Below are 16,053 nucleotides of genomic sequence, written 5' to 3' on the forward strand. Positions count from 1 at the left end.
GTGACATAGACTCGTACATCATCTGCCACACGACAATGCCCTAGGGTAGGAATTAAACCCGTCCAAATGATCAACCAACTGTAAATATTCTGTAAATACCTTCTTTCGTCGATCATTCCGTAACAACACCATGTGAAAAATATACAACAAGACCATCTTGACGACGTCAATATCGTCATCCCCCTATGACCTAGCCAAGAAAACACGCTCTATGTCATGATACTACACTTTTGAACAATCCCAAAAGTATGTATCTCTGATCCTATGTATGGAGGAGCAAGAAATATATGAAAAAATAACAATGCGTCGACTAAATGAAAGGCCCGTCATCAAAGCAAACTCAAACGGTCTAAATCTCACATCAACCTCGTTAACCCTAAACTATAACTCGTCTCTGACGGAGGGCCGATATAGTTGTCGTAGTAGAAATGCATTAACCAATATCCCAGAGAATTTGGTTTCGAGTAGACGAAGGAGATGCCTGAAATATGTTTTCTCAAATAGTTAAAGCTGATCCGGGGTCAGTATAGAAGTAATCTTGGACAACACGGTACGCTGTGCATGACATATCACATCTGCCGGAAGTGTCTAGACTCATCAGGGATTCGTAGCTCGCCTTCAACACGTTTTCTTTTACGAGAAATGTCCTGTAAAAAGTTTACAAAATCGTAAGACATTCATAAAAAAATAAATATGTAAACAAGTTTAGTAATGAAAAAAAAACATAGAAAGATGAAAAATAGAAAACAAAAAAAAGAAATGAAAAAATTTAAAAAATAAGATTTCATTATCTTAAAAAGGTGAAAATAAAAAAATAATCGAATTCTATATGTTGAAATTCCCTAGAATGTTAATAATTGAAAAATCATTTGAAAATCCTCAAAATACGAGTCGATATATCTTAAAATCATAAAACTCAAAAAAACGAAACTGAAATTTGAATTGTAAATATTGAAATACCCTAAAATGTTAACAATTGAAAAATCATTTGGAAATCTTCAAAATATGAGTCGATATATCCTAAACTGGTGAAATTCGAAAAAACAGAATTGAAATTAAATTCTAAACGTTGAAATACTTTAAAAGGTCAATAATCGAAAAATCATTCAAAAATTTTCAAAATACGAGTCGATATATCCTAAAACGGTAAAATTAAAAAAAACGAAACTGAAATTCGAATTCTAAACGTTGAAATAGCCTAGAATGTCAATAATAAAAAAATCGTTTAAAAATCCTTAAAATACGAGTCGATATATCCTATAATGGTGAAATTTGAAAAAACAGAAATAAAATTCAAATTCTATAAGTTGAAATATCCTAAAATATTAGCAATAAAAAAATCAGCAGAAAATCTGAAAATACGAATCGATATATCTTGAAAGAACGAAAATCGAAAAAAAAGAACTGAAATTCAAATTCTATACTTTGAAATACCATAAAATGTCAATAATCGAAAAATCGTTAAGGAATTTCAAAATACGAGTCGATATATCCTTAAATAGTAAAATTCGAAAAAACGAAACTGAAATTCGAATTCTAAACATTGAAATGCCCTAGAATGTCAACAATAAAAAAATCGTTCGAAAATCTGGAAAGTATGAGTCGATATATCCTAAAACGGTAAAATTCGAAAAAAAGAAATGAAACTCAAATTCTATACGTTGAAATACCTTAGAATGTTAACAATTGAAAAATCAACCGAAAATCTGAAAATACGAATCGATATATCATGAAAGGATAAAAATCCAAAAAACGAAACTGAAATTCGAGTTCTAAACGTTGAAATACCTAGAATGTCAACAATCGAAAAATGGTTCGAAAATCTGAAAATACGAGTCGTTATATAATAAAACGGCGAAATTTGAAAAAAACGAAAATGAAATTTGAATTCTATACGTTGAAATGTCATAGAATATAAACAATCTAAAAATCGTTAGAAAATCTGAAAAAAACACTCGATTTATCCTAAAACGGCGAAAATTGAAAAAACAGAATTGAAATTCAAACTCTAACAGTTGAAATATGTAAGAATGTCACTAATCAAAAAATCGTTCAAAAATCTGGAAAATACGAATTGATATATCATAAAACGGCAAAATTCAAAAAGGAAACTAAAATTCAAAAATACAAATCGATATATCCTATAAACGAAAAAAAAATATTGAACTGAAATTATGTCATTACATCATAAAATGTGCCAAAAAAACACAAAAATCGAAAAACCGAATCAAAAATTCGAAAACTACATATTGAAAAGGCCAAACGACTATTTCCCACCTAAATTATGCTAAATTCTCAAAGTTCCTCACATTAATTATGGAAATACCGTTTACCTCCCATCAGCCGTTAAAATTAACGGTAGTGAGGGTAAAATCGTTATTTTATATTTAATATTAAAAATAAACTTAAATATGATTTCATTTCCCCCCTAAATTTAAAAAACTAACTTTTCTTCCCTAGGTTAAGTTTGAAAAGATCACATTCCCCCCCTAGGGTTTAGTTTCCAAACCTTTCACTTTCTCCGGTGCCATCGCCGACCGTCTCTCCCTCCCAACCGTTTCTCTTCCACCGACGGCCCTCCTCAACTCCACCCCAACCCATCGGCGCTAAGAGAAGTCATATGGGAAGAGAAATCGTCTTCCTAGACGACGAAGACTAGATCGATCTCATTTTCGTCGTCTGGGAAGATAATTTCTCTTCCTAATGACTTCTCTCGGTGCCGGATGGGTTGGGATGGAGTTGAGGAGGATCGTCGGTGGAAGAGAAACGGTTGGGAGGGAGAGACGACCGGCGATGGCGCCGAAGAAAGTGAAGGGGTTTGGAAACTAAACCCTAGGGGGGGAAATGTGATCTTTTTAAACTTGGTCTAGGGGAGAAAAGTTAGTTTTTAAACTTTTGGGGGGGGGGGAATGAGATTAAATTTTTAAGGGTTTAAAGTTCGTTAAATTTAATCGACCATAGGTGGGTAAACAGTATTTCCATATTTAATGGGGGGAACTTTGAGAATTCAATATAGTTTAGGTGGGAAATAGTCGTTTGGCCTATTGAAAACCATAAAACAGAAAAAACGGATATAAAATTCGAAAACTACATGTCGAGAAACCTTAGATATGAAAAATATCAATTTACCCCCTAAGAAAATTTCTACTACAAACATGTGCAATATTTCCTTTGACCCCTCAATAATTTTCTAATCTATTAGCGCACCTGCAGTTTTAAAAAAGTAAATTTTCCCCCCAACCTATGATATTCACAACCTCAGCCTACTGTCACATGGCAAATTTCAGAAACACCCGCCGTGGACTAACTAGTCTCAGCCAACTCCCTAATGTTTTGAAAACACTACTTAGCCCCCTAACCCACGGTCAATCTCTCCTGACCATGAGATACACTATTCCCACGATTGGACTGCTGATCACTTTGGACGTATTTTTCGACCAAAAATTCATTGTTTTGGCCTCCAATTTCAACACAAATCAAATCTATATAGACTATAACACAAAACCTCTCAACAAATTCAACGAAAACAACCAAAAATCAAAATATTTTAAGCATTGTTCAAAATCGAAACCCTAAAGTTTCAAACCACAAAATCTCATTCAAATATCAATAATATGAACAATAACTTGATTCAAACAAAATTAGAGAATATATACTAACATTCTTTGCCATTTTCAGTCGTCTGAAAACACGAAAATCGTCGAAAATCTCTTCAATTGTGGAGCGCAAATTTTCTTTGAATTTGCACAATGAAAAACATGGAAGATTACCATGGGAAAGAAGAAAATTTTCTTTGTTTATATATAGGGCAGTTTGGTCATTTCACAAAAGTTGGGCATTTTTACTTTAACCTTATTGTTTTAGATAATTTTCTTAGACCCCTTAATTTTGACCATTTATTATAATTTCCCCATAAAAAATGATAAAATCCCTTAAAACCATAATGCCTGACTTTCCCAGTCATTATTGTCGCCACATCGCCTTCTTAAGTCGCAGACCACCACGTGAAGCAAAGTCCACCTTGCTAAAATTAATAGTGGCACTAGACTTGTCCATCCTTGGGCCTGGTATGGGCTAAACTTAGGACCTAGACCCAGACCGTTTACCCAACTTTATATGTAAATAGAGTTTTAGGAATAAATATAAAATTTTAAATTTTTAAAAATTTATTAATAAAATACGAATCACCTAAACTCATGATCTCAAAAGCTCATCAAGTTAAGAAACAATAAGTTTGAGCTTAATTCAACAATAATTAAGTCAAATTTGGCTTAAAACAAATTGATATATGATTAACTCGTAAGATGCATAACTTTTATTTGCAACCCTAAATTCTCTCCTCTAAATAAATAAATGAGAGGTTAATTATTTTTAATATAAAAAATAAATACACAAAATTCATAGAATTTAAAATCTTCCTTATTTTCACTTTCACCGAGAAGAATTTGGAGGACATTTTGTTTCTCGCTCAAATTAAAAAAGGGAAAAAAAAAAATAGAGGGAACCACCAAAAAGGCAACAAATAAATTCTAGTGTCCAAAATAAACTCTCTTTCCAACTCTCTAATTTTCTCTATAAAAGTTGTTGGTTCAATCAATTCAGGTATGTTTTTCATGTATTTAATTAATATTGTTTTTAATTTTCATTTTAGATTTCAACTGAGTTTACAATCTTAAACCTAGTTTTGGTGAATCATTTGGTTGTTTTTGCTTATCGTTTGCTGTGTTTGGTTGAGAAAGCATTGGAAAAGAAAAAATGAACCAAAGGATTAGAATTAACACTAGCTAGGAAGGGTGAAATGGTAAAATTCATTAGGTTCGTTCTGCATTTTTAATCTGGCATTTAAACAAAACTAAATTTTAGTTATTCTCATGGGTAACTTGAGTGATAAAAGATGAGACTACATATGTAAGAAAATATGAGTTTAATACTTATTTGACGACATATCAAAACCAAACTCTTAACTAACTTGATTTAATGGTTGTAAAATTGATCACTGGACTTAGGGTTTGTTCTACTCAGTGCAATCAATTTTAACCCAATATAACAATCTGATTCAAATAGGTTTCTCGTTAAAAAATAAAACTAAATTTCAGTTGTAATACAAATAGTGTTTTTAGTACATTATAAGTGTTTGCTTGTATCATAATTTGATTATGATAAAAAATTTATCCATGCAATTTGATATTTCTTAACTCATTATTTTGTTGTCTAAAAGAGATTTTAAGGCTGTTTGGGGTGATACTACTTCTATATTTTTATGAGGCTTTTAAAATGCTAAGTCGGATTGAGATTTTTGGAAGCTTATTAAACTTTGTTAAGTATGCAGTATCCAATATAAATGAAAAATTTGGCTCGTTTTTAGGGGTTTCGATCCTTCCCAACCCTAACAGGGAGGGATTCGCCGATAGAAACTAAAAAGGAGATTAAAAAAATTCTTGCAATTGAGGATAATCAAGGATGGGGATATATGTGTTCCCTCCCCATCCCTTTATATTAATATATTTACTTAAAATACTAACATATCTTTATAGTTTTAGATTATTTATGTTTTTCAAATTTATTTAGGTTTTTGTTGTGCATATTAAAGTAGTTAATATATTATATTTGTGACATTTGAAATAATGAGTTTGTTTTAATTTTACTTAATTTTATTATTTAATATATTTATATTGTGTTTAGAGGGTATAAGGATAAGATTTTTCCTTGCGGGTGCAAGAAAGGGATGGGCAGGAGATTTTTTTTTTCAGAGAAGGGACGGAGAATTAATTTTATCCCCGTAATGGGGATGGGATTGAGATCCCTTTCTGCCCCTCCCTGTTGCCATCTCTAGTATCCAATGAGAATTAATGGCCTATGTGATTTTATGCTTTCAAATTTTCCATAATGTATTTTCATGATGGGATTTCATGCTTTCAAATTTTTAAGGAAACTAGAACCAAATATCTCCTATACACATTAATCATATCCATTATTATTGGTATATTCTCATTTGATAGATAAAACTAAAAGGCCAAAAGACTTATTCTCACTCAAGGTATAGTGAAATCTCAAGTTCATACCCTACAACTGTTAAAAACCCAAACACTTACTCATCATCTAAAATTTGTTAAACTTTTTTGTTAAAGTTAAAGGTAAAACGGTTATTTTATCAATAATATTAAAAAAATTATAATTTTCTCTCATTTCCCTTCCTAAGTTTTGAAAACTAACCACTTTACTTTTGTCTAAATATTTCAAGTTTTAAAAAATGACTATTTCCCCCCACCTAGGTTTTCCCTTTCTCCCCTCTTCGGTCATCACATTGTTACCAACGCCATCCTTTTCCCATCCTTGACATCGGAATTGTTTGGATGACCGTCGTGGGAGGCCGTTTCTGGTAAATATTCAAACTGGATCGTGGCTGGACTGACTGTTCGTCACTGGTTCGTGGTTTGCTATGGTTCATCTAAAATATAAATTGGAAAAAAAAAGCAATTGTAATCAACTTTTTCTATAATCCTAGATTTATGCGTTACCATCGTTACTGCTATTTCCAAGTAAACGCACGTAGTCAAACTGCCGACAACTAAACACTTCAACTTTGACGACGTGTGATTGTTCTCACCAACCATGTAAATTAGACTTTAAAAAAAAAAAAAAACAAGCTAAAAACTCAAGAGCAAGAGAATGTAAAACAAAGAGTAAATTTTTGAACAAATATATATGATTTTCTCATTTGTTTCAAGTAGATTTACATTACCTTTTATAGAAAACAAAAAATACAAAATAAAATTCACAAAATCATCTTTGTCATTGATTCATAGACACACCATCACCATGAATAATGAATGATAATGCTTTTTGTAAAAACAGAAAAAAACGACACCGTTATTTGAAAATCAAACATATTCAACTTTTTCCAGAATTCCAGTTTTGTGCATTGTCGTCATTGTTGCTGTGCCCAAGTAAACGCACCCACCCAAGTTGCCAATGACCAAACACTTCAACTTGGCAACGTGTGACTGCTCTCCCTTACCATGTAAATTAGACTTACAAAAAAACGAAAGCTAAAAACTCAAGAGCCAGGGAATGTAAAACAGAGAGTAAATTTTTAAAGAAATACAATGGATTTTCTCATTTATTTCAAGTAGTTTTACATTGCCTTTTATAGGAAATAGAAGATACAAAATAAAATTTACAAAATCATCTTTGTCGGTTGATTCATAGACACACCATCACTATGAATAATGAAAGATAATGCTCACCACAAGTAGATTCATCTAGAGATTGTAGAAGGAAACATGTAGAATGCATCAAAGAGAGAAATGGGAAAGTGTATTTCAAAATGATGCATTTTTAAGGTTTAATGAAATCACTCCTCTAGGTAAGTTCAGATAATTAAGGTTTATTAAGCATGACATAGACCTAAGAAGTATAGAAAAACACAATAGTGCGCATTTCTATGAATCCAAAACGTTTCAGTTTTTGAAACAACCCAAAATTGATACAAAATATTTTGGGGCTATTTCGATAATTTTAAATAAAAAGGAAATGCGTTTTTTTAATAGAAACGGTTTCTTATGCATAAAAAGTGAACAAATTTATTTTTCTTTTATTCTGAAAGTGAATAATCCTAAACTTTTATCTCCTCTTCTTCACTTTCAATCTATCGGGCATCCTCTTCTTCTCTGAACAGTGGCTGATTGGGTTTGTATTAACTCTTCTTTCTCCCTCTTGTTAATTCACATAAAGTGGAAGGAAGAAAGCTAATATAAATTGTGAAGAAAGTGTTGTTTTTGTCTTTTGTGATGCAAATTATTTTATATGGACTCCAATGCATTTCTATGCATCTCTACTCCCAAGATTTATAATTTTTTTTTGTAAAATATCTATTAAATTATTATATATATACTTTCATTCAAGATTTTAATTTATTGTAAAATATATATTAAAATATTGAATTTACTGTCAACACATGCTCTATTCCCATGAAAATAAAAAATAAATAATATATATATATATATATATATATATATATATATATATATATATATATATATATATATATATATATTATATATATATATATATATATGTATGCATACTTATTTATTTATTTATATCAGTGCAATTGGATTGATTTTTGCAATATATATACACACACAGACGAGTTATTCATGAATATAATTTGTAATTATAATATGTAATTTATTTTATTAATAATTATTGAATATTTGATTTTACATAATTTAACCAAATAATTTTATAGTTTATAATTTAATTATTTTTGTTTGATTTGAATATTATTTATAAATAAAAGTTTCTCTATAATTAAATTGATTTATTTATGTTTTCAATTTGTGATTTTATTTCGGTTATGTAGTAAGTTGTTAAGAAGAATAGTTGGTGATTTATGCGATTTGGTTGATTTTTTGGGCAAATTTTAGCAAATTATTAGTGATTTTATTTGATTGAATTTGGGTTAATCATTAATAAATTCTGCTACTGATAAGGAAAATTCTAGTCCTAAAAGTAGTAATAGTAGTGTAGATTCCACAAAAAAGAATAATGATGAAAATCAAAATCCATTATGAAAATATGTCACAAAAATTGAGAAACTTAAGGAATCAGGGGTACATGGAAATGAGTTTCTAATTTTTATCATCAAGAAAGGCAAGAGACTTATACTAGAGTTAAAGCTCACCTATTAAAAATTACGGGGAAAGAAATTGGTGTTTATTTTAAGTGAAATTTCAAGATTTAATAAAAATGAGAAAATTAGACGATAAAACTACCGATGAGATTTATAATTCTTAACCTAAACAAGTGTTGTTGCCTAGTAGTACTACTAATATAAATTAGTCATTGCCTTTATCCTTACCATCATCGAGTGGGTCAAATCCTTTTTCAAAGAAGAGAAAAGTTGATAATTCTCCTATTGCTAAATTTTTTGACATACAAACTTGAGTTCAATTGATAAAAATATTGCTCGAATGTTTTACACTGGTGGTCTTCCTTTTAATTTTGCTAGGAATCCAAACTATATTAGTGGTTTTTCATTTGCACCTAATCATTCATTGGGTGGTTATGTGCCTCTTGGGTACAATAAATTAAGAACTACGCTACTTCAACAAGAGAAAACAAATGTGGAGAGGTTATTAGAACCTATTAAAAGCACTTGGATAGAAAAGAGGTGTTAGTATTGTTAGCGATGGATGGAGTGACCCACAAAGGAGACCTTCAATTAACTTCATGGTTGTTTGTGAATCTGACCTGATGTTTATTAAAACCTTCGTTTGTGTAGGTGAAGTTAAAGATAAATATTTCATTATTAATTTATTGAAGGAGATAATTGATAAGATTGGTCATCAAAAAGTAGTTCAAGTAATAATTAATAATACAAAAAATTGTAAAAATGCTGGGAAAATCCTTGAAAGTATATTTCCACATATTTATTGGACTTTATGTGTTGTGCATATTACAAATCTAGCTTTGAAAAATATTTGTGCAGTAAAAAATATGGAATCCAATCAAGAGATATATGATGAATGTCATTGGATAACTGATGCTCGTGGAAATGTTATGGTAATTAAAAAATTTTATAATGAACCATTCATTGCAATTGATTATATTTAACCAATTTAGTCATTTGAAATTACTTTCAGTCACAGACACTCGTTTTGTTTCTTTTGTTGTTATGCTCAAAAGATTTAAATTAATTAAGAGTGCTCTAGAATCAATGATTGTAAGTGAACAATGGGGACAATATAGAGAAGACGATCAAGGCAAAACAACATTTGTTTGTGATAAGATGTTGGATGAGAATTGGTGGGTGAAAGCCAATTACATTCTTGCTTTTATTGCACCGATTTATAATTGATTCTAGTGTGTGATACAAATAAGTCATGTCTTCATTTGGTTTATGATTATTGAGATTATATGATTGAAAAGGTTAAATCGGTTATTTATAAACATGAAGGAAAGTTTCCAACCCAAGGTTCTCCCTTCTATTCGGTGGTCTACAATATTCTTTATAATTGTTGGGCAAAGAGTAATACTTCACTCTATTGTCTAGCTCATTCATTGAATCCAAGGTAAATATCTAATCGGATTATATATTTATTTTATATATTTATTTATTAAATTAGGTATTAATTTGTTAATTATTTGATATATCTATTATTTGTGAAGGTTTTATAGTGAACAATAGCTTAAAAGAGATGAAAGTAGAGTGTCTCCTTATATGGATGGGTAAGTATCTATTAAGAGGAACAAATGTTTTAGAAGAATCTTTTTTGAAGATGAGCGTGTTAAAACATTATATGAGTATACTAACTTCTCCTTCAAAAGTAGGTTGTTTGAGGATCTTGACTCAATTAATGCTAGATTTAATACAAAACCGATGAAGTGGTGGGTATGTTTTGGTTCAAATGCTCTATTGCTTCAAAAGTTGGCATTCAGAGTACTCGGACAACCTAGTTCCTCCTCTTGTTATGAAAGAAATTGGTGTATTCATTTCTTCATTCATTCAATTAGAAGGAATGAATTAATTCCAAAACATGCGAAAGATTTAGTTTTTGTTCATAACAATCTTTGTTTGTTATCAAGGGTTAACTCTAAGTATTATGATGGTAAAGAGAACGTGTGGGAAGTTGGTGGAGATAACTTTGGGAGTATGGAAGATGTGAGAATTCTTCAATTAGCCAACCTCTCATTAGATGAACCAGAATTGGAGTCTGTCTTTTTTGATAAAGATGCTAATAACATAATAGATAAGCAAAATGATCAAATAGAGAAAATACAATAAATATTTTACTTTTTTAAAATTTTTTCCATTATATTTTATTTGATGACTTTGATATTGAACCTTGGAAATTATTATTTGATGAAATAATATTGAGTTCATACATTGGTTTATTTACATTTTGATAAAATATATTAATTTATATACATGTTTATTTTCCATTTTAAAAGATGAATATATAAATATTGATTTAATTTATACATAAATGTTTTAAGAACTTGAGTTTGTAATTTATTTTTGGTATGAAATTATTTTTTTATATGTTTTTTAAATTGATTGGAAAAAATCAATTGTTGTATTTTTTTAATTAAAACACAGGTTACTATATTTTTTATAAAAAAATTTATATTTATAAAAAACCCTATATTTTTTATATTTACACATTTTCCCACTTTTTATTTCCTACTTTTTTAAGAAAATGTATTTTTATGTTTCTGTTTCAATATTTCAACGATTTGACATTTTTTTTCCGGTATTACTTAGAGACTTAAATCTAAACTTTTATTTTGAAAAATCTATTATTTTATCAATTTTGCTAACTCTTTTATTTATTAAAAAAGTTAACATTTTGTTAAATGAGTTTTATAAGGGTAATGTGTCATAGATATTAAATATCTCTCTCTCTCTTTTTTTTCTTTTTTTTTTAGGATTATAACTACAATTTTGCTTTGAAGAGAATTTTTCACTTTTCAAAGTTATTGTCATTTGATTGCTAATCGCTTATCAAGGAATCTAACTTTTGGTTAGGATTTTATTGAGCTGTAAACTTCATATGGGAGAACCATTTAGTTACTATCTTTTTGTTGTGACATCTGGATGCATTTTGAAGGTTGACAACGTTCAAAAGAAACATAAGGATATAATTATCAACAAATTTTGGATGCACTAGGCCATGGAGAATATCGATGGAATGAATAATTGCTTTTGTTGAGATAACAATAAGTGAAATATAAACTTTACTCTTTCAAGAGATATAATAATAGAAAAGCAATTGCTTGTAAAATAGTTTAAGGAAGATTGATTTCCCTTTCTTTAATAATTCAATCAACATTCATAATTTAATATGACTATGAGCATAAGAATCCTAGTTGGAGTTATTTTAGCTCAAAATATCAATAGCTTATTAAAAGATGTCAGATGATTTTCTGATGGGAAGATTTGTGCTCTTTCACATTCAAAAAACCCCAACCGGCCTAAATTATGATCATTATAGTGTAACCCAATAATTATATGCCTAGATTTCAAATATATCATGCATAAAGAAATTGAACACTAAAATTTAATCTGCCTGGTGATCTTTACAACAATATGCACTTGAAAACCTGTTAAGTTTTCAAGATCAGATTTTGTTTCCGAAAAATTACATATTATCTACCAAACTTTTGGGATTTTTGGTATATTAGGATCAGGAATCTGCAACTTCTAAAGCCTTTTTCCTGAATGAAATATTTCTAGGGTTTTCTTCATCACCATCTTGCCTAAATTTTGCCTTGCATCATATCAGCAAATTCGCTGTAATCAATGCGCCCGTCCTGGAGAAAAACAAGAAAAGGGTTGTTAGAAAGATTGTTTGAAGATGGATTTTGTTAGGCTTCTGATAAGAAAAATCGATACGATTTGTGTACATTATCTTTGTCGACTTCTCGAATAATTTCTTTTAATTGTGTGCTATCCAAGCCAAATTGTTTACAGGCTGCCTGTAGTTCATCTAAAGTTATGTAACCACTTCCATCTTTGTCAAAATATTGAAATGCTGCGTATAAATGATCTTCTTTCTGAATTTTGTTTAGATGAAGCATGGCAGCTGTGAACTCTTTGTAGTCCATGGTGCCACTGTTGTCTATATCAGCCTGCATTGATGGGAAGAATGTTAAGACTGAAGTTAATCAAACTTTGGTCAAATTCATACTTTCTGGTCTGATAGATTACTGTAATTTATAACTTACCGATTCCATTAAATTAATGATTTCGGAATCCTTTAGATTTGCTCCTACTCTTTCCAAACCCTTTTTGAGTTCCTCAAGAGTGATTTGTCCACTGTTATCTGTGTCTATCATCTTGAACATTTCTTTCAGCCCTCCAATTTCCTCTTCTGACAGGCTCTCGGCTATTACCTGCGAAAATTTACAACCCTTTAGTTGAGAGCCTCAATAAAAATTGGCAAGTAGAAGTCCTCATGACAATTAGAGCTGCTTACTCTGATGGCAATTTTCTTGAGCTTGTTCATGGCTGAAAATTGTTTTAAGCGTGATAAAACTGCAGAATCAAGAGGCTTATCCGGAGCAAGACCATGCTCCTGAACCCAAGGATGACCTGCAGAAGAATGAAATGTCCACAAAATTAGTTATTTTTGTCATAAGAGCTTACTGATTTTCATGATTCTTTAACAACATAATGACTTACAAAGGACTTCGTGAGCAGTTAACCGTTTCTTGGGGTCTCTTGCAAGCATTCTCCTAACTAGATCTTTTGCACCAGCTGATATCGTAGGCCATGGCTCAGAAACAAAGTCGAGATCACCTTTCAGAACTTGTTCGAATATTCCTTGCTCCGTTTCTGATTCAAGTGGACGCACAGCAAACCAATAAAATAAACATCATAGAGAGGTGTCTATAAGCAAAAGCAGAACAACGGAAGCCTGATTTTTATCAGATCATCAGTTCTTACCATCCCAAAATGGAGGCACCCCACTTAGTAATATGTAAACAATCACCCCTGCGCTCCACACATCACATGCTGGACCATAATGCTTTCGCAACACTTCAGGAGCAACGTAGTAGGGGCTTCCAACAACATCACTGAATGTTTCTCCTGCAAGAATAGTTACAATTAATGCAGGAAAAAGAGGTAAAAAGTATGCAATGTTGAAACAAAGAATGTTGAGACTATTTGCTGCCAAGATACAAGTAAGTCCTCACTCCTTAAGAGGAAAAATATCAGCAATATGTGACATAGCAGCATCGAGAAACATAATCTAACTCAACAAGCATTGAGAAAATCTAACTTTGTTTTTGAAATGAAAGCAAATTAAGCTCAAGGCAAAGGGCCAAAAGCAAAACTAATTGGCAACTGGTTTCCTCAAGTAAAGTTCTTTGAAATTAGCACAAATTTTATAGAAAGTCAGTATGCTCATTGGTGTCTCTATTTGTTATCTATTGATCTCCTTCTCAAAAACTTTAATATGTTCTTTCAAACTAGAATTGCTTTCTACTTCTAATGAGGAAAAAAATTAAAAGCCTCACCAAGGCTAGAAATTCTTATAGAATCTTGTAAAATCTCACTTCATAAGCTTGCATAATGTCCAAGAAACATAATTAAAACTTTCAATGAACTTCTTTGGCTATTCCTACTCCTAAAACTAGTCAATCAACATTTACCTCAGCAAATTAGTGGAAGAATTCTATAAAGAAAATTTTACTAAATAATTTGTAAACTATCTTGCATATAGAATATTGCTTAATTAAAGCTCAAAATCCTGAAGAAAATCCACACCTGGCCTAAAGAACATTGAGAGTCCAAAATCTATCGTCTTCAAAGGCGAATCCTCTCGATGATCAATGAACAAAAAATTCTCCGGTTTCAGATCTCTGTGCATAACTCCTAAAGAATGACAAGCCTCCACCACTCCAACTATAATCCTGGTTAACTCAGCGGCTTTCTTCTCCGTATAATGGCCCCTCTGTATAATCCTATCAAAAAGCTCGCCGCCTGCACAAAGTTCCATCACAACGTGCACCGCCACCGCGTCTTCATAGGCTTCAACAATCTGTATGACATTAGGATGCCCCGCCATGTGATGCATTATTCTTATTTCCCTTCTAACATCTTCAACATCCTCTTCAGTAGTTAGCTTCCTCTTTGCGATTGATTTACAGGCGTATTCTTTGCCTGTTGCCTTCTCAATGCAGAGGAATGTTGTTCCGAATTGTCCTTGACCTAATTTGCGCCCCAAGCTATAAATCTCTTTAAGTTCCCCGTCTTCCTGCCCAACACGGACTCCGCCCGCAATCCTGCACTTGAAACTCTCTTCATATGAGACGGTTTCTTCGCTTTGTCGGCCTCATTTGGGTTTTGCTGAGGAACTTGAGGTTGTGCTTTCGGTTCGTCGTTGCTGATTTTAACCGGCGGAGGCGCCGTGTTTTGAATTGCCGCTTTTTCGGTGGCGGTGGTTGTGGCGGATTTATCAGTATTTTGTTTCGATGATTGTACAGATTGATCGGTTGGTTGGTTTTTGGTATCGTTTTTTTGGCCGTCTTCCGGTAGACGGTTTCGCCAAACGGCCGCCGTAACAGATTGCAGGAATCCATTACCTCTAGTATTAGGCCCTACACATGTGTTTCCCATCAAAATATGAAAAATTTATTATTCCATCGGTGAAATATTTAAGAATTTTCAGAGAATATAATTACAGGGAACATTGAGATGCATTCAATACATTTTGTTAAAAACAAACCAAAGCACAAGAGGAAGAAGAAAACAATAACGGAGGATAATTTATGAAGAAGCAGACGATGGAGGACAACAAAGAGAGAGAGTGAAGGGAAAGGAAATGATGAGATTGTGAAGATGAAGAATAAAGAGAGGCTGAGTAGAGATCAAAGAGAAGAGAAGATTAAAGGGATTGAAATTGACATGATGATGAAGATTCAAGAATAATAGAGGAGACGCCATGTCCAGGTTTTTCAAAGAAAGAGAGAGATTATCGGCAAATATTCCATTATTATTATAGATTATTACCATAATCTAATTAATTATATTTCTTTTACCTATATTCTTAACAAAATTAATTAATTAATTTAAAAATTTTAATGGAAGCATGGTATGTGCTAATGGATTATAAAAATTTATACTATAATATAATAATAATATTATAGTATAAATTTTTTATACATATTTATTTATAGAAGCTATTATATGATTTTAAATTAAATAATTAAAAGAAATTGCATATCAATCTGAAGCCTTTAATACATTAGATTGTAAAGATACTTAAAATATAGAGTTTGCATATAATCATTATGAAAAATAAGATAAAGGTTAATTTATTAACAATAAGACCCCTAATTTGGAAATGTTTTTCTACAAAAGAATATAGTTAGTTTTGGGTTGGCAAAAGAAGTGTTTTTGAAGCCGGACCGAATTGTTTGGTTTGATTGGTTGAACTGTAAATTATTCTATATTCCAGTTTGATTTCGTAATTTGATCAAGTCTACATATAAAAATTGTTTTATTTAAAATTCGATCAAATTTTGAAAATTTATTGAATT

At 31.1% G+C, this 16,053-nt stretch overlaps 1 pseudogene; it reads right to left on the reverse strand.

Moving 5' to 3' along the window:
• Positions 1 to 569: 569 nt before the first annotated feature.
• Positions 570 to 15,130, reverse strand: LOC123227873 (annotated as a pseudogene).
• Positions 15,131 to 16,053: the final 923 nt, after the last annotated feature.

This window comes from Mangifera indica, chromosome 10 (assembly GCF_011075055.1).
Source record: "Mangifera indica cultivar Alphonso chromosome 10, CATAS_Mindica_2.1, whole genome shotgun sequence".
In the NCBI taxonomy this organism is placed as follows: Eukaryota; Viridiplantae; Streptophyta; class Magnoliopsida; order Sapindales; family Anacardiaceae; genus Mangifera; species Mangifera indica.